The sequence below is a fragment of the Paroedura picta genome, chromosome 10 (assembly GCF_049243985.1).
Source record: "Paroedura picta isolate Pp20150507F chromosome 10, Ppicta_v3.0, whole genome shotgun sequence".
NCBI lineage: Eukaryota > Metazoa > Chordata > Lepidosauria > Squamata > Gekkonidae > Paroedura > Paroedura picta.
This window is the reverse complement of record NC_135378.1, coordinates 60,751,233-60,771,788: the sequence shown is the minus strand read 5'-3', so window position 1 is coordinate 60,771,788 and position 20,556 is coordinate 60,751,233. Positions and strand designations below refer to the sequence as shown.

General features: G+C 41.6%; 1 pseudogene; it reads left to right on the top strand.

Moving 5' to 3' along the window:
- Positions 1-101: 101 nt before the first annotated feature.
- LOC143819810 (large ribosomal subunit protein uL11 pseudogene) lies at positions 102-586 on the top strand (annotated as a pseudogene).
- Positions 587-20,556: the final 19,970 nt, after the last annotated feature.

Sequence of the window (20,556 nt, the reverse complement as noted above, 5' to 3'; positions counted from 1 at the left end):
TTGCTCTTTGCCATCTTGACGACAGGAAAAAGGGGATGTCATTGTTCCTTTTATCTGTTTCAATATTTGCTGGTGTGTAGCCCAGCACTCCTCATGACACCATGCCACCCAAGTTTGACCCCAACGAGATTAAAGCCATGTACTTGAGATGTACTGGAGGTGAAGTTGATGCCACTTCTGCTTTGGCTCCTAAAATTGGGCTCTTGGGGTTGTCTCCCAAAAAGGTCGGGGATGACATTGCCAAAACCACCAGTGACTGGTAAGGTCTGCAAATCACCATGAAGCTGACCATCCAGAACAGGCAAGCTCAGATTTCAGTGGTCCCATCAGCCTCCGTCTTGATCATCAAAGCTCTGAAGGAACTACCCCATATCTGCAAGAAGCAAAAGAACATTAAACACAGTGGCAACGTCAGTTTTTAATGAGATTGTGAACACCACACAGGTCCTTGGCCTGGGAGCTCTCTGAAACCATTAAGGAGATCCTGGGAACAGCATAGTCTGTTGGCAGCAATATTGATGGGAGACATCCCCATGACTTCATAGATGACATCAACAGTGGCACAATTGAGTGTCCAGTGAGCTAGGGCTGCAGCCCCTGTAAACTCAACACAGTGCTCTGCAATCCTGTGACTATTAATCATAAAAATTCAGTTTGTCCAAATAAAAAAATAGAAATTACATTTTTTGAAGTCCATTAATGTCTATGGACCTTGAAGGTATGATTCTGCTACCTTGCCAGAGAGTTTCACAGTGGAGAGGAGATCAGACCTTGGCCTCCCAAATAAAAATGGCACAACCTATTCTTGGCCTCTAATGCAGCCTTTTCAAAACTTTTTACCTTATGAATTTTCAACTAAAACACAGAACTGGGTATGTCAAGAAAGTTGGGATGATTGAAGCCATGTTGAATTCAGATTTGAATTCAGTTAGTGTCTAAAATGTATGCTTAGAGGGGTCTGCTCTGGTTATTACAGCAGCCTAAATGACCTGAAATACATCTTATAAGTTCTCTAAAACATGTGATCTCTGATCTAGCTCCACTAACATCTTTATTATCCTGTATTATCAACGTTTAATAGTCCATATTACACAAAACCTTGTGTTCCAGATCTGATGCCAAATATATCTGATTTTCTTCCCAGCATTTTAGGTTCTCTGGGGAAAAATCCAAGTATATCTCAGTACTGCTATTCTGGAATGTTTCCATATCTTTATAAACATGGGGAACCTTCCACATAAGGAAAACCTGGGGACAGATATAAGAGCAATGGGAGAAAAGACAGAGGGAAGAAAAAGAGAAGAGACTGGGAAGAGACTTGAAAAAAGTCTGAATTGAATAAACAATGAATAAATAATCAAAAAGTTTAATATTATTGCTAAAAGATAGGTGCAACTATCAAAATTATACCATTTTTAGATTTTTTGGCAAACCTTGGAGTTCCCTAAAGTTTGTAGACAGTTTTCTATCCCTTACTCCTATCCAATTTAGTATCCATATTAGGGTTGGGTGCTTGAGCCACCCAAAGTGGCCGTTTTCACCCGAAGCTGCCAGCATCTACTGACTGGCATGCCAGTGTCTGCACTGCCCCTCTCCCTTGCACTGTGACCGGCTGCTTTGGGTGCAAATGGCTGCTTTGGTGGGTGAAGTGCCCAACCCATATACTTTTCACAGGGGGGGGGGTATTATTATTGATATTAACAGTCAAAATTGTTAAGATCAGCATAGAGAGGTACTGTGGTGGTTCTCTTGTAGAGCACATGATTTGTATGAAGAAGTGATGTTTAGTGGTGGTATATGTCTTCAAGGATACAGCAGCAGTGCTTTTTTTGATGGGCTGTGCTTTTTTTCTTGCTTTTTGTAGCAACTGCCACCATAGCACAAGTGTTTTTACTGTATGCCTGAAAATTCAATTTATGAATACATACATACATACATACATACATACATACATACATACATACATACATACATACATACATACATACATACATACATACATACACTCATTTTAGAAGCCATCCTACTGAACAGAGTGCCTGTCTGAAACACTGAAGGGTTGCTATTTCCTAAGCTTTTATAATTGTCCCTACCTCTTATGGAAGCCCTATTGCTGTTGGCTTTATCTTTCTTAGCAGCCATTTCTTACTGACCCCACTACTACCCAGTGTCAGAATTCCAGAGGTGCCTTCAGGCTAGGTTAGGAGTAGTAAGTGTAATATACACATTTCAAGAACAGAATGATCAAACCAAGAGAAAAATCTACAGGCACTACTAGCAAGGGATGCAAGCCACAGCTCTACTTACATGTATTTTAAGATGAATGTGATCATTTCTACAACGACATACTTTCCCTGCAGCTACACATTTTTCATATCTGGAACATTACATGTGGATTCTCTGTTTCTGTATATGTCCTGAACAACAAAAAAAAGTAAGATTTTGGATCTCAAAATCATTACTAAGTTAAGTAACTACAAAAATAACAAAAGAGCTGTAATCAATGTTTACTTTTTTTTTTGTCCGGAGATATGTATAATTGGAATTTCTGCAGATAGACATTCTAGCAACCATATAGTAATAAATCTATTTAGATATGTACTTCTTTCACAAAATCCCTTCCTTCTCATGGTAATTAGGACACCAGGGTGATATTATTTATTCTCAGTTGATCTGAAATATCACAGTTCCAAGCATCTGGATCAGCAGGATCAGCAGTACTAGCAGCAATACTAGCAGATAAGGAATATATACACATAGTTTGTATAGGAAGGATTAGAATAATGTTGCCTTCTGCCAAGTACTTTCTCTGAAGTAAACTGATTGTTTTGCATCTTTCACACTGTTTCTGCACTGGGAACTTTGCTGCCCCAGCTCCCATGTAGGAGCATGAATCTGGGGTGGACGAGATGCACCGGGCCAAAGACTTTTCCATGTGGAAGAGCCTTCAGCCCAGTGTGGACTGTCTGGTGTGGAAGAGATTTGAGTGAACCAGTTGTGGCATTGCTGCATTCATAAATTGTAGCCTAAAGACTCTTAGATCACCCTCTTTCCCAACTAGCAACATTTAGCAAGCAGACTATATGTTAAAGCATGACCAACGTGCTAGCAATAATATGCCAGACTATTGGGACTCAGCCTGGGAAAGTCTTACTTTCAGAATCTATGAATTATTCTCATTAGCTCATCATCATATGTAGCAATCAAATGCTTAACTACCAAAGACTGTTGTTCATTCACCAACAAGCCAGCCTTACCGAATCTATCAAACAATGAATTTTCTACACTTTTTAAAGTATACCTTTAAAAGCTGGACCCCTGTTGTTTTATTTGGTTTCCATGGCTTTATGTTTTATGACACTGTGATTAACAATTCTGTTGTACTACCATTGCAAACAAAATGTAAGATATTCCATATGGCAGTTGCCAGTGATACTACTGATTCAATCTATGGGAAAGTACCAAACACCTGTAACTGTAATGATAGATGGATTACAACTCAGCATGAATTTACAGTAGGCTGTTAGCAAGCTATGCAAATACCCAGTAGTACAGCTGCTGTTTAAATTACATGTAACATCTAAGAATTATCTATATAAATAAAAGGAAAAGCCCCCTGCCTTTATTTTGGGGCTGTTTGGTTCTAAATAATCCCATGATGAATTAATAATGGAAATCTGGCCAGAGTACTCTTTGATCCCCCCCCCCCCAAAGCAAATACAACTTAATTTGGAAACCTTATGTAGACTCTGGTAAGTTTGCCATAAGGACTAGAGACCTATATTTCTCTTCCTTAAAATCCAGAATTCCAACATAAACCTGTATCACCATCTGGCCCCTTAGCTCCCAGTCGTTCCCACATAGAATGCTTTATGTAAATTGAACAAGAATATATCCTGGATATTTAAGTTATGTTAAATAGGTAAATAGGCTGAGAAATTTTCATGCTGTGAATGATGCGTAAAATAAAAGCCAGCACTTTGAAACTGGTTGATGCTGTTGGAATAAGCAAGATCTGTACTGTGCATAATTGAAAAAAATATGGACAGTCTCCTGCAGGGGGCATCAGAAGAGATGTGCATTTAGCATAGTAAGGATGGGAACTTCCTGATGATTTTTAAATAATCTCCTCCAGTGTCCTGATTGGCCCAACAGGAAACATTCCTCCTCCCTGCTTGCCTCAGAACAGCAGTTGAACAGAAGAATGACTGCAGACAACAGTTAGAACATTAGTCTCTTCTTTCTTCTTTCTGTACATAGTTGTTTCTCTTCATAAATAAATCTACTTTATTCTTTAAGCAGCCTGGTGCTTTACTCTTTCTCCATATTCAAACTCTGCCAACAGATACGTCTCTAACTTTTATTCTTTGTATATCTTTGTTCTTTGGCCCATTAAGAATTTCATCATTAAAAAGAAGCTGGCATGATGTAGTGGTTGAAAGTGGTAACTTCTAATCTGGAGAGCCATGTTTGATTCCCAACTCTTCCATATGCAGCCCGCTGGGTGACCTTGGGCTTGTCAAAGCCCTGATAGTGCTGTTCTGACCAATTCTTCTTGAACAATTGTTGCCTGATAGGTTGAAATTTTATCAGCTATTATTTTGCCTGTCTGAAGCAGGGATAGGTTTTGTGTGGCTCCAGTTTGGCAGTCTAAATGGTTAATCTTCAGTCTGTAGGTAGAGAACACAATATCAGGCTCCAAATGCTGACAACCAAAGTGTAGTCAGTGGTATTCTCATTAACTAGTCCTTGCCACCCCTTTGCCCTCTCAGTGTTCACAGTATATTAAGCACGCTGCTGATTCTGGCAATTGTAAACAATTCCAGAAAGGTTCTTTCTTCTGCCCTGTGCAGTAATTGTATGTAGCAATTGCAAGAAGCAGATACAAACAAACTGAAGGGGGGGGAATACTGCTATTGGTAGGATAATTAGCAATATTTATTTTCATGGAATACAAATTGGATTTGAGGAAGTGGACAATGAATCTCGTTCAATGCCATTGGCTGCTGGGCTGCTGACAGCCTTCATTGCCCAAATAGTTGCACAGTAGTAAGTAAATGTAGCACCTGGAAACTTAGCCATCAGGCAGGAAGTTTGGATAATCTGAAGCACTATAAATAACAAAGATATAGATATGAGAATAAATGGTAATGACTGGGACATTAGGATATAGATGTAAGTGCAAGGGTCAGTATGGTATGATGCTAAAAGCACTAGGATCTGGGACACCTGCATGGTAGGGAACTCTCAGGGGTTTTAGGGGCACTTCACTTTCTCTTTATACACCTCCCCACATTATTTCCCCTTTCCCTCTTTCTGGCAACCTTCATATTATCTCAGTTTTCCCTGTCTTCTCCATTCCTTCTTAGCCTTTCACCAACCAATCTCTTATCAGCCTCTCATCTCCATATATATTATTTAGAGCTAGCTTGGTGTAGTGGTTAAGAGTGGTGGCCTCTAAACTGGAAAGCCAGGTTTGTTTCCCTGCTCTTCTACATGCAACCATCTAGGTGACCTTGGGCTATTCACAATCCTGTTATTGTGGCCTGTGGTATATCCAGGCCCCCTACATTCTCCTTTGCAATGGAAATTAAAGTTTTCTGTGGCAGGCATAACTGTTAAGAAAATAAAACTAGGTATTGAAGAACTGGCCACTTCCAGATGACCGTGTGGGCTGCAGTGCCCAAAACAAAGGGAACCAGAATATTGTGTCCCAGATTATTTTTTGCTGGTTGACCCTTGAGCCAATCGCAGACTTTCAACCAGATTGACCAACCAGGGATGCCATTCCTATACTATTTAAAAGATATGGAAAACTTTTTGGCTTGTCAAATCTGGGCCAGTAGATTTCTCATTTTGTGTTTAGATTAAACTCTGGAATTCATGATTTAACTTTTAGTGATTCAAATGTCCCTATGTTGTCTATGAATCTTATTTATGAGTACTCAGGCTTAAGACTGGCACCTAAGTTGATGTTGAAGAGGGAGTCTGCAATTCATCAGCACTTATCAATAAGTGACCTCATGTTCCTCCATACTGTAAAATCTAGGTTTGGGTTAGAAAGTAGAGGTTTATACAATACTTACCAGTAAAGCTTGTATGCATCGAGGGGTTTGCCAAGCAGAAAGCACCGCAACTCCCATGATCATCTTGAAGTTGGTGGCCAGATCTCAAATGCCTAGCTTTATTTTCTAATGAGCTATGCCTGTTATGAACAGAAAACCTTACGTTTAAACCATCCATAGTATCTCTAATACATCATGGTGTTTTAGTAAATAACCACAACAGCTACCACTGGTTGTAGAAACCTAGTATCCCATGCAAGGCATTTACATACAATAAATGTGCTTTAAATTCCACAATGCAAAAAGGCCCCTCTGTAACCTTAGAGAGAGCAACGTTTGCAGAAGTTAATTGTGACCATGTGTGGTTTGAATGTAATGTATTTTTAGCATAGGGTTTCTGTATATAATCCTGCTGTATACTACATTCAACAGATTTATCTTATAATATGGCCCTAAGCAATAGCTGGCAAAGAACATGAATCATGTGAGCTTTATACCATTTAGAGACAAATTGCTTGGTATAGGAGATGGGGGAAAATACCTGTAGAGAGAAAGACTCAGGCCCACCAGGCTCCGATTTTGACTTATTCCCTTCACTAAGTTTTCTCCTGGAAGTATTTGTTTGTTTATTTGTTTGTTTGTTTGTTTATTGATGTAAACCCAAACAAATGGTAATCATAGAATTTAAGCTTGCTATTCCTGTTTGGTCCTTGAATCTGCTAAGCATCATCATTATGCTGTATGCTAATTTACTGATCATCCTCTGCCTATATGTATGGACTGTTAATTTGTGTTTCATTGCATCTGAAAAAGTGTGAATAAAACTTTGTTGGTCCTAAAGGTGCCACAGGACACAAAGTTGACATATTTTCTTTGCTACCATAAGGTGCTGAAGTGGCCAATTCCACACAGCAGCAGCTGCTTTGGGTTGCCGGTGATGTGGTGCTGCAGAACTTAATGTTCCTCAGCCCACAGTGGACACATTTCAACACCAGATCTACTCCAGTGCTGGAATGTGTCCCCCTGAAAAAATAGCAATGGCATAATGGTTCTGCCATGCTGTGGGGGCTGTGGAAAGATTATTTTGCAGGAGGGTAGGATTGCATTGAACAAAATACCACCTTCCTGATCTGCCCCACAGTGAGGCGAAGTGCTGTGAAGCCGAACAGGGTATTTCTTGCCCCCTCTGGGCCACCCCTCTTGGTTCTTCCCTGTCCACATAGGCTTGCTGCAGGACAGACCCTGTTGGCCCCCACAGCAAGCTAAGGGACCACAGATTCTCCCAGGGCAACTGAGGGCCTGATCTACACCTGACCTGGAAGGGGGCCTGCCCAGCAACTACATCATGTGGAAGTAGGGATTTGCCCCACTTCCATATGACCGAACATTGACTCTTTTCCGACCGTGCGGAATCCTCCAGTGTTTCCTTGTTTAATAAACCACATGTCAAAATGCAACACTTCTGTTTTATTATCTGAAGCAGGGGATGTGTCTTACCCTGGAAAGAGGGAAAAAACTGCTCAGCTGTTTGATCCCTGAACCTATGGGAGAGCTGCTTTCTTATGCAATCACATTTCAGAGGGGAATAGCATGTTGGAAGAAAGCACAACAGCAGCCCCCCCCCCCCCAGTGTTACCAATGATACCATGAATTTACTGTACTTAAGTGCAATTTTAAATTTTAAATCTCACTCTTATTTTAAATGTTTTATTTTACATTGTAATATTTTAACATATAATGCATGTTGTTGGAAGTTTATGTTGTTTGTTCTTGTGGTTGTTATGGCCTATGGCTTCAGCAATAAACCTAGATTGATTGATTCAACAACAGGGAAAGGGCAGTGACTATTTCAGTCTGACTCAGTAAAACAAAAGACAGTTTAAGGGGAAGTTTTGTCTGATATATATGTTGGACTAGCTAAAAAACCTTCATCTGGAGTATCTGTCTAACCCACTTATGCAAAAGGGAAAAAATGGGGAAATGCTTCTTCCAGCTTCTCGGTTTTAGAGGACCTCCCCCTTTTTTTGATGATTTCAAACATTTTTCTGTCTGTACTATTTGTTGTAACAATATTTGGTGCTGAAAGGCTTGTGAGAGCTCATTATACACATCTGTAGACTAGAAAAGTTATTTAGGTCAGAACTTGATAGGAATAAATGACTTTTGAAAAGTTACCAAAATCTGAGGTTATCAACTTCCACCTGAATTATAAAAATTCTAGATTAAAAGCAGATTTTAAAGATCAATAAAATGGGCGCTAGAAGGGGTGGAGGAACGGTGCGGTGATCGTGAAAGGCTTCTGGTGGCATGGGGCGTGTGGGTGGGGCAGCGGGCCTCAGGGAGTCAACGGCGGTGGTACTGACCTGGGCTAGGGCAGCGGGGGCCATGTGAGAGGTTGCAGGGTGGCTGCGCCAGTGTTGTGGAAGGCCGGAGGGCGTCGTCCGTGGTGTGTGTTGTGGTCGGCACGTGGCTGACATCGGAGCAGGAGTTCGGGGCGGCGGCAGGCGAGCTCCGGGAAGCTCCGGGAGGCGGCGGCCATGTGCGGTGAATGGCAGCAGCGTGAGGTGAGCTCCGGGAGGCTCCGGGAGGCCGCGGCCACGTGCGGCTAATGGCGGCGGCAGGCAAGCTCCGGGAGTCTCCTGGAGGCAGTGTCGACAGGCGGCTAATGGCGGCGGCGGCAGGTGAACTCTGGGAGGCTCCGAGAGGTAGCAGCGACATGGGCAGCGACAGTCAAGTCATGGCAGCGACAGTCAAGGAGTAGCGGCCAGCAGCGGCGATGGGCGGGAAGCGGCGGTGGTGAGGGAAAGCTGCAGTCGGCAGCGGCAAGCAGCAAGCGGCCGTTTCTGGGAGGGTCGTTGGGGGGTTGGGGGGAAAGGAACAGGGATGGCGCGGTAGCACAGGTCCTTTTCGTGGCAGTTGGGAGGTAGTGCGGCTGGAAAGGAGCAGGGCCGCCGCGTCTTTGACGCGGCGTCCCTGCTCCTTTCCCCACATCGAGGCGTTGTGTGTGGTGCTTTGCGCGCCTCCCCATTGCCTCCTTGATCCAGGATTGACACTCGGAGGGGCGAATCAGGAGCCGCTTTGCAGCTCCTGATTCGCCCCTCCAAGTTTTTATCCCAGACAGAGGCTGCCCTAACTCCTCCCAACCTGCCCTTACTCTTTTATTTAATAACCGCGGAGCGGTTTACAGATATACTCAAATTGGCAAGGTCTGATGACTTCAGTAGAAATCCCAGTGAGGTGCACTAAGCATTTTAACCATGCTGCCTTATCATGTTTGGTAAGATGGAAGTTTTGGTCTGTTTTGAGGATATCACTCAGTTATTTGCACAGGTACTTCACATAAAGTCACTGTCAGCATTGCACCATAAAAGATCAGACCTTCATATCAAAACAATAGGAACACAGTATATCTCCCCATGCAGTCCTACCATGTTTCCTGAGAAGTTCTATTAGACATGTAAAAAAAAAAAACAATCTAGGGATATCTCATACCTTTGTCAACACATGGCTAAATCAAGGTTATACTTTCCCACTATAAAAGGATTATTTAAATGTCAGTTGTGTCCCATCATCACCCTTTACAACAGAGATTAACAGATACATATATATGCAATACTTCTGTCACAGTATTTTATAACATTCAGAAGGCATATGAAATCAAAGTCCAGTAGCACTTTTAAGAGTCCAGTAGCACTTTTATTCAGGGCATGAGCTTTCGAGTGCAAGCACTCTTTGTCAGACTATGAACTCCTTACATGACAGGGAATATAAGGCATATGAGTTTTAATGCCCCTTCAAAGAAATAAAATCAAAAAGATGGGAAGCTGCAACCCACAACACTTGGTCGCTTTTAATAGTTCAAATTTGATTTTGACAAGGAGTCAGAATGAGGTTATGCATATTGAGATGGAGATCCCAAATTTATGAAGACTCTGGCGGGGCCTACGGTATCAAGAGTTTTGACATTTGTGAATTGGAACTAACTCTCTCTGAAGTGTGGAAGAAGGCTGTCTCCCAAGACCCATTACTAAGAATGAAATGGACGGCAATGTAATCACAATATGTGGATACAACTTCATGTGGAGTAAGAATGGTTATGATGATGATCATGATGACATTACAAATGAGGCTGTGGATTAACTGCACCTTTAATGAGATTGCATGTTGACAGCCTACATAATGTACAAATAACAAAGACTACAGTTTTAACCAAAAGCAGAATAGTATATTCTTTCTGTTAAGAAATCTTCATCAGTTAACTGGATTTCCAGGAGTGGCCAAGGAAAAATCATATTTTAAGGTCTCTATGAAATTATCTTCCCTTGGAAGGCAGATAGGTAGTCATTTTTGCCAGGAGCTGAACCTGTGGTTCCAGCAAGTCTGGTTGATGCTGAGATTTATTCCCACCAGATTCAGATTATAAATAAATGGATTTTCTGCCACATCAGGTACTTCTGCGCTGACTTTTTTTACAATTTGTACTTAGAAGAATCTCACTTTCTCTTAGAAATATGTTTAGTGCCAGTTCACTGTTGAGTTAGACTAAATATGATCATTTAACTTGTTGACAAATAAACATTGGGAAAGAAAGGCATATAGCATTACTCCAGCAAGCTAAAATGTGGGTTTAACATTCCTTTAAATTTCAGTTCTAGGCATTCATTACCTCACCCTTTGCCAAAACTGGGCTTTCGTAGTCAAAGGAATGTTTCCATTTCAACTTCACATTTAAAAATCAAATACGACGTTGGATCTCACTCAGCAAAAGGGACATTATTGTAGCTTAATTTGAAGACAACTAGATAAACTGTCCTTTTAATTCCAGTGTCCTAAATTTTAACTAAAGATAAGCAATCCTTGCTCACACTTTTTGATATAAGACAGAAAGCTTGACATTAGGGTCCTTTCAAATCCTATAAACTATAGTTGTTTATTTGTCTTTCTTCTAAACAGCATCTCACCTGCAGCCATATTTTGGTCATGCCAATTTAAACGAATATGTTGGAATGCTCTATTAAATCCCCTGTATAATTTTAATTAGAATTTATAGTGGTTATTTGGAGAACTATATTAAGCACATTCAATCCATATGGCATTGTGGTTTTCCCTACCAAAGTTGCCTCATCAGCTAAGAGAAATATTACGCTCAATATGTTTATTATTCATATTTAATAGTGTATACTAAGCTGCCTAAGATTACTGCTCCTGCCAGTTAGCTGGAAATATGAAGTGCAAGACTCATTTTAAGCTTGTTGGAAGGTTTGGTTAGATTCAGGATAAAAGTATGCACTTTGTTTTCTTACGCTTCAACATTGAATCATAGAATCATAGAATCATAGAGTTGGAAGGGGCCACACAGGCCATCTAGTCCAACCCCCTGCTCAACGCAGGATTAGCCCAGAGCATCCTAAAGCATCCAAGAAAAGTGTGTATCCAGCCTTTGCTTGAAGACTGCCAGTGAGGGGGAGCTCACCACCTCCTTAGGCAGCCTATTCCACTGCTGAACTACTCTGACTGTGAAAAACTTTTTCCTGATATATTCATTTTCCTGAATGGCACACTTAGATGAAATCCATTCGAAATACTGGGCACAATCCTTGTTCATGTATAGAGGGAACCCCACATACCTCTAGCCCTGAGTTTCCTTCCACTCCCATTCACTCAAGTGCATAGAAGGCATGTATACAAGTGGTATATCAGGTCATTGTTGGGAATGCTTCATATATTCAGCCAAGGAATGTAAGCTTGCATTGAGTGGGTAAAGGAGATGCTTTGGATAGAGATATTTATTTGCTTTATTTAAAGTGCAACTTTCTTGCTGAGAATCAGGGTCGATGTCAAAATTTAACAATGTGATAGGAACAGTATAAGACATTGTAATAGGACTGGTTTATAAAATTAGGAAACTCTGCAATAGAAGCAGTATAAAACATGACATATGTCATAAAATGTATAACACTATGAGACAAATTCACAGGCCTGTCTTTCTGTGCAACAGCCTTGGGATGCCTCCTAGTGAGCCTGTGTATATTTGAGTAATCTCACAAGCAACCATGTAGGGAAGATGCTGTTCATCCTGTACATTTTCAACAATACTGTCTTTTGTGTTAGGAAAAAGTGAACTATTTTTCATGCCATAATTTCTGATCATTTTTTTTTCCGGATGCCAAATTAAAGCTTCACCGATAACAGTTTAATAGGCTATTTTATTTCCAGTGCTACAAAAGAAAAATATGTTTTGATTGGTTAAAATAGTCTGGCTAGAAGTCTCTCTCTCAATTAAATTCTGCAGCATAATAGCTTATTACCAGGAACATTCTGATTTCCAGGTTTTGTAAATTGACTGTTTCAGATGTAATAGCCAAGGAAGGTTTTGTGGCACCAGAAAGACTGGGAACTTCACTGTGGCATAAGTATTCATGGACTACTTCTAGTTTTGGATTATAATGTCAACTTCTGCATAGCTAGCTTTTGCAAATATTCCCACGGTGCTTTCCTATTTTTTTTTATTAACTTATAATTATCTTGGTGCCATTGTTATTATGTAATGAGAGGATGAAGTTATGCTATAAACAGAAAACAAATGCAAAAAAGCACACCAAATGACCTATCATTTAGAACAATTTACAACACAGAAAAGCCTCTTGTTACCAAATAAATCAAGAGATGATCTTGAATGAGTCAGTTGCACAAGAGTGTTTTTGTCTGTATAGTACCTGTAAAGCAGCATTTAGGAAGATTAGTAATGGATGCTGTGATCAATAGCAATGTGCAATTATTTCTTCTGTACTTTTTCATGCATTAAACACAATGGATTTGACTTACAGGAGGTCATTATGTGCTGGAATAAGACGCGACACACCAATGTTGGGTATAAACAAGACCATAGCTTTGTTACCTCCCCATGGAAGTTTGACACTGCATGAGAGAGGGAGCCTGACCTAGCAGTCAGCAGACTGTACCAACACCCCACGGAGTCCAGAGGGGTCCTGGGAACCCCCACCATTCCCAGCTGGGAGAGCAGATCCCCTTGCCAACTGAAGTCTGCCGCCAAGGGAAGCGATCTATGTGCAACCAACAGGCACCAACCTCATTTGACTGCCCCCAGGCCACCTGGCAAACGAGCCCCTGACCTCCCAGCTGGGTAAGCCATGCTCGTGTACACAACACCTCTTAGGCAGGCCCCGAATCCAAGGGAGTACGATCGCACACTGGACGCCCTGCCAACAGGCTCCATCTCATGCAAACACACTGACAAAAATATCGACTGCAAAACATCCACCTCAAAACTCTGAACAAGGCTGTGTACACATCAACATGGAGAGGGTGGGAGGGAAGCTGTTCCCATGGTGTCCCAGGCGAAGAGGGTAGGACCCATGCACAGGCCACCTTACATAGACAGATGCTGTGTGCTCTGCATTGCCATAGCACACATCACTAGTGGGCCTCTAAGGCAGCCTGCAGCTGGCCCTCCACAGCATTGACAATTGGACAAGGTAAGTCTCGGGTGTGTTTTTGTGTTTCTTTCTTTCTTCCTTCCTGCTGAAAGAGGAAATATTCTTACAGATAAATAGATAGAATTTTGGTAGAGAAGCATAACCTTTTCTCCAGTTGAAATCAATTGAGAATTGTTTCATGTTCAATGTTCTAAAGTCCAGGCAAGCAAAGCATTTGTTCTCTAGTAGCATGGTGGTATGTTTATGATGAAGATGGGTGATACTGCTTTGAGAATGCACATTTTTTAACATGCAAAAATGCAAGCTGCTTGCAGTCTTATTAAATCATGATGTGAGAAAAAGGCAGCACATTTAGAGAAATGTTTCTTTCTGTCAAAATCCTGCTCATGACAAAAACAAATAGAGACCCATATGTTCAGCTGGTAAAAATTAGAAAAGACAGCTATGCTTAATTGTATTTTCATTCAACCCGCCTTCATTTTTCTGAATGTTCTGCATGTTGGTATAATTGAAAAATAGCTGCACTTCTTCTCTGGGTGAATAGTATATTCACAAAGGGATTATGCATGTCATCAAACTCGTGTCTTCTTTATTATATGCATTTACATACCACTGTGAATCGGCAGTGCTTGCTGTGTTTATTTATGTAAGATAAATCTCCTTCCATTTCTGCTACAGGCCTGTCTGCCTCTTTGATGTCTCTATTGTATTTGATAGAATACTGAAATAGAATCTCAGACTGAGTTGAGTAAGAACTCAACATTCAACATTCTGCCTTCCTAACAGCTTGTGTTCCATAAGGCTAAGGCTGCAATTGTGTGCATGCTTCCTAGGGAATAAGACCCATCAAACTCAGCTTCTCAAGGCTTCTCATCCTTCCTTAGTTTAGTTTGGCAGTAGACTACTCAACCTAGATTAGTTTGGGGAAAACTATTAGACTTATTTATGGGAAAACTAGTGGTACCCATTGGGTTGATCCAGAAAGATTTTTCTCCCACTAAGACAGCATGCTTAGTGGGAGAACAGAAAAAGTGAACTAGCCTCACTCTGCCTATAAGTCAGTCACGGGGACAAAGCTTGCACACAAGGCTCCATTCCCAGGCAGGGTGGGACCCATGCACCAGTTCCAATTCCCCACTGCATGTTACCTTCACTTTTGAGATGTTGTCTGAAGACAGGTTTTACTCTACTTTTATTTTGCAAGCCAAACAAAGGTCAATTTCCACGTAAGATACCTGAAAGGTAAATGGAGTAGTATGTAATATATTTGTTTTAATACAGCAACTTTCTAATTAACTTGTGGAAATTGTGATGGTATTACCCAAGTCCATTTGGGTTTTTTTTTGTACAAGTAGTACCATCTAGTGGACCCTTTCCTTTGACTAAGTCCCACTGACTAAAGTTGAATAGACCATCTTGTTCTTGTATATCATATAACTGATAGATCAGTATTTTTCTAGATTGTAGCTCAGGAAATCATAAGGTTAGCCCTTCTTGGCCCAGTCCAGTTCAAAAGGTAGGTTTGGGGACTACATGGTTGAAAGACCTCAGCTGAAAAACTCAATGACAAGTAAGTCTTACATGCTGTGAATAAGTGTTCTAGAATAGCATTCTACTACTATAATAGTTTTCATCTGAAGGAAGGCATTTTTGTGTAGCATTTCAACATGGAACCTCCAACTCCATTATTAGGGATACATTGGCAGGAGGTCTATACATGTGTTTTTCTGTCTGTGTAAATAATCTCTAAGGGTGTGTTCTAATGGAAGTTTCTATCTGATAACAGCAGCTAAACATCTTTTTGTTTATACCCATCCAGGAAGTATTTTTATCTTCCAAAAATCTCTTAAAAGTAAATAGCAATAACAGCTTTATAAGAAAGAGTTCATACAAAGAGATTAAGATATTTCATATTACCAGGAGTTAAGGCTGGATGCAGTTGTAGATGTTCACAGATGTCCAAAATAAATAAATGGTTTATACATCATAACAGGATGCCTGTTCTTAGCTCTACGGTATTATAGTTTGGCTCAGTCCAACTGGCAGTTTGGGAATAAGTCACACTCCCCCCCCCCTTACTTCCCTTGTGTTCCAGTCATTTCCATGCCAGACCAAGAAGCTAAGTGTTAACATAACATTCAGGCCAGATCACATTGACTCTATTAATGTTGTATTATGCTTGACCCATAATAATTCCATGTATTGTTCTTATGTTATTATGTAAACCACCCTGAGCCCCCGGGGAGGGCGGTATATAAACAAACAAACAAACAAACAAACAAACAAACAGATAAATAATGGAAACTCTACTCCATCCTCTACATGGCAGCCTTTTAAGTACTTGAAGATGGCTATCAGATCCCCTCTCAGTCACCTCCTCTCCAGGCTAAACAGACCAAGCTCTCCCAACCTTTCCTCCTACGTCTTGGTCTCCAAACCCCTCACCATCTTCATTGCCCTCCTCTGGACACGCTCCAGTTTGTCTACCTCCCTCTTCAACTGGGGTGCTGATTGGCTCCTTCCGTATGCATCTCTACCAATCACGTGCCTTTCCTTGAGTGTGTGTTCCAGTCTAGAAGGCTTAATCCTTTCAAAATATTCCCTCGGAGGAAAGGATCTGAGCCGATGTTTTCCAGGTGGGCTATCGCTGCTGGGTTTAACCGGTTGGAAAAAAAAATGTGTTTGGATAATAAGGTAATCCGCACATAAATATCTCTGATCGCTCTTATTTTAATTGGCATGAGCCGGGCAGACACGTTGGCAGGGCCTGAGAGGATGCCAAGGGAGTCTAGACTGGGCTGCGGAAGACTAAAAGAAACAATCCGGGAGCGATAAGGCCAGATCCTGACTCCCTAAACTAGCGTTGCCAACCTTCAGGGGTCTGGAGCTCACTCACCATTACAACTCATCTCCTTCAACAGACCCCACCTTAACCCTTGGGAAGAGGGTCTGGGGTTTATTTATTTATTTATTTATTTATTTATTTATTTATTTATTCGACTTATAGCCCGCCACTCCCACAAGGCTCGTGGCGGGTCACAACAATAAAACCCCCATAAGAAGGTAAAGGTAAAGGTATCCCCTGTGCAAGCACCGGGTCATGTCTGACCCTTGGGGTGACGCCCTCTAGCGTTTTCTTGGCAGACTCAATACGAGGTGGTTTGCCAGTGCCTTCCCCAGTCAGTACTGTTTACTCATTTTACCGACCTCGGAAAGATGGCAGGCTGAGTCAACCTTGAGCCGGCTGCTGGGATTGAACTCCCAGCCTCATGGGCAGAGAGCTTCAGACAGAATTTCTGCTGCCTTACCACCCTGTGCCACAAGAGGCTCTTGGTATGTCATTACCACCAGTCAAAAGTCTTGACCTGGCCTAATTTTATTGTGATTAAAGAGACAGCAGCAATTGCTTAGGGAAACAGAAGCTCTGCTCAGAATCCTCTTCTAATGTTTCTTACCTTTTTGGATCAGATGATAAAAGTGACAATACCTACAGTTCATTCAAACAACAGGAAGCACTGTGCCAGTTATAAGGGTTACTGCTCCAGGGTTAGAAGGAAGTCAGAATTGGTCCTCACTTCCCTTTTTTGAAGACACTGACTTCCTTGTTTCTCCATTTCCTAAGCCTAAAAATGCAGCTTGAAGTGACACAAACCTTTTCATGACATGAAGGATGGCTGAAAACAAAGCCACGAGCAGCAATTGGTTGGCGTGAAATGGAAATTTGTAGAAGGAATATGCTGTAGAAATTGTAGTACAAAGGCAGTTTCTTTGATATAGCCATTGTATCTGCTGCAGACTTGCCTTCAGTGGTATGTTTCCTGATAAATCTCACATATTTTGAAATAGACCCAACACGCACACACACACACACATGCAGGATTAGTTCCGACTGAGAGCAATCATCAGTGCAGATACTGCTCTTGTAAATATAAGTATGGCCTTTTGGTAGATATACTAAGGGCATTTAGGACAATATTTTGGTGGCTAACTGGTACAGGAGAGAGGGAGTGAGTGAGTGAGAGAGAGAGAGAGAGAGAGAGAGAGAGAGAGAGAGAGAGAGAGAGAGAGAGAGAGAGAGAGAGAGAGAGAGAGAGCGCTTATATTCATGTAGGATACTGCCAGTTCAGAATTCAAATCCATGTGGCTTTCTGGATATGATGATTTGAGAACATTACTTTCAATGTATCTTGAGTATCTTTGCATACGGATATTATCACCAACTTTGTATAGGACATAATCCACCTTCTAGTGCAGTGGTTCTCAACCTGGGGGTTGGGACCCCATTTGAGGTCCCCTAGCTCCTTTCCTGGGGTCACCAGGTTGGTGGCCATCATGGTGGCAGCAGAGGCAGCAGTGGCAGACAGCAGGCGGCAGAGCCATGGCACTGGCTGCCTCGACGCTGCCTCCAGATTGTGTGCCTGCCAGCCGTTGGTTTTTGCAGAGAGGTGAGGGCAACGGTGGGAAGGTCGATGGCGCCAGCCAGCAAGGAGCTCAAAGTGACCCCAAAAGAACTTTTACTTGGGTGTGCACTATGCCTTCTCCTCCTCTTCCCCCCACCCTCAGCCTGGGGAAGCTAAGCAGCTCCCTTCCCATATGGCACTGGCCAGCAAGGGTGTGCACTGTGCCTTCTCCTCCTCTTCCCCCCCAGCCACTGGTATTTGCAGAGAGGCAATGGAGATCAAAATGACCCCAAAAGAACTTTTACTCAGGGCACGTGCTGCGCCTTCTCCTCTTCCCCCCCCCCCCACCAAGGGAAGCTAAACAGCTTCCTTCCCAGATGGCACCACCAGCAAGGAGCTCAAAGTGACCCCAAAAACACTTTTACTAGAGAGTAGCTTAAGCAGCTTCCTTCCCAGCCACTGGTTTTTGCAGAGAGTTGAGGGCAGCAGTGGGAGGGTGGATGGCCAGTGAGGAGCTCAAAGCGACCCATTGGGTGCACACTGCACCTTCTCTTCCCCTTCCCCCCACCAGCGAGAGTTGGGTGAAGGGGGAAAAGCATTAGCCTTACAACAGATGAACGACACCCCAGCAGACAAACCTCAGCTAGCCTGGGAGAGGGGAGAAGGGTGGGGGGACCTGCCGTTCCTCAGAGAAAGGGGTCGTGGCCACCGATGGCAGTGGCAGTGGCAGTGGGGATCACGACATTAGGAAAGTTGAGGACCACTATTCTAAATTGAGAACCCCCAAGTTTTAAATGAATTGGACCAAAGAGGTTGGATTTTACAGACCCTCAAAGTAGTTGCCACTAAGTACAGGCACAGTTCTCTCCATTGATTCCTATCAGGGGGATCATTACCAGCCACCTACATTTTTTTAAAAAAAGGTCTGCATTCATAAATGTTTGCATTAGAGGTTGTAGGAGGAAGACAGACATTTACCAGCAGAATTATCTTTGAGTTGGTAGTGATCTACCAACAAGAACAGGAGGGTAAGGTAGAAGACCTGCCCAGTCTGCTGGAAATTATACAAAGTATTCCATGCTGTTGACATCCCTTTGATTTCACTGCTGGTAAATGAAAAGAGTTGAATTCATCCAATTTGCAGGTGTTGATAAGCTAGGATTCCTGTACCAATTATAATTAGTCAGAAAGGAGAAGATCTAGGGTCAGAAATGTTGTTATTCCAGCTGGCTATATCCCAGCTAAGAATTATTAGCAGACCTAAATTAATATTGGGTTGTGCTCTTGTTTCATTCTGTCCAAAATATTAATCTTATCACCGACATGACTAGTGACATACATATTAGATATTTGTACTTTTGGTGAACAAGGGATTGGACTAATTTCTTTAATATACTCATAAGAAGGGATTGTTGTGGGTTGAATGAATCCGGGAAGTTGATTCTCTTCCAAGTAAAGTTCTACAAAAACTTTTTCTGCAGAGGAAAGGTTGGCCATTATTTCCATACCTAAAATTACTAGTTTCAATAAGAAGGATCCTAATCTCAGAAAACTGAGATTAGCTCATTTATAATCATACAAGAACATAATGGGTTGGGTATAAAAAAAATAGCTCTTTCACCTGCAAAGTCTGAGTTGTAAAATTGCATCTACATTGAGATTCTTAGGTCTGATTCCATCAAATTTTCTGCTTTACCAGTGGCTTGTAAGAACAAGCATGTATGAAAATTGTTGATTGACTAACATAATACTTCATGTAAATTGTCCTCAATTCCAATAAAACAACTACCATAAAGGACCAATACAATATCATTATCTTAAAATTAAATGCAGCTCCTCATATTATTCTAATGCAGCTCAACTAGAAAAATGCTGCAAGTTGATGTTGGTTCTCCAGTTCCTGCTTCAATGTAGCCCACAGTGCTGGATAAGTGTGTAGATTACATGGAAGAGATCACATATAATAGCTAAATGCTATAAAAACTGAAAAGGATACTCAGCCTGAAAATCTCCCAACTAAAGTAGCTTAATGTTTGTGTTTTTTATTGGTTCAATTATATTAAAACTGCAAGGATTGCTTTCTGCTAAAACACAGTGCTTCAAGAGCCAAGGATTTTACTAGTCCAGTCTGCCTTGATGGTGAATGGCCAGAATCCAGGTTCATGTGGTAAGACAATACTGGAGCAAAATGTTTAACTGGCTAGAGAAGTTGATGGTCCATAACAGTTACCCAATTGGTTAGTGGTGATGTCAGAGCAAGGTCATAATTCCAAATATATTTATAGGCATAGCCATTTTGCCCATTAACTTCAATTCTTTCTTAATAACAATTATATATCCTGGGTATATATTTCTATGGGGCTGTTGGACATTTGTGATGGTTGAAATAAGTCAGCCTCTGGGCCTTGTGTTTCATAATGAACCAGATGCATTCAATAATTTCCTGGAAACTTACTAGCTGTCATATTATTTCAGTAGGAAGAGAATTATAGGAGGGATATTTATTTTCCTAACAAATCAAAGCCTTAAAACACAGACTTGGTCCTCATACCGGGAAATGATGGCATCCTAAAGATTGCTGGCAGGTTCTTGCGTCCTCTTTTCCATCTCAAGGAATGCTACACAGAGACTGGA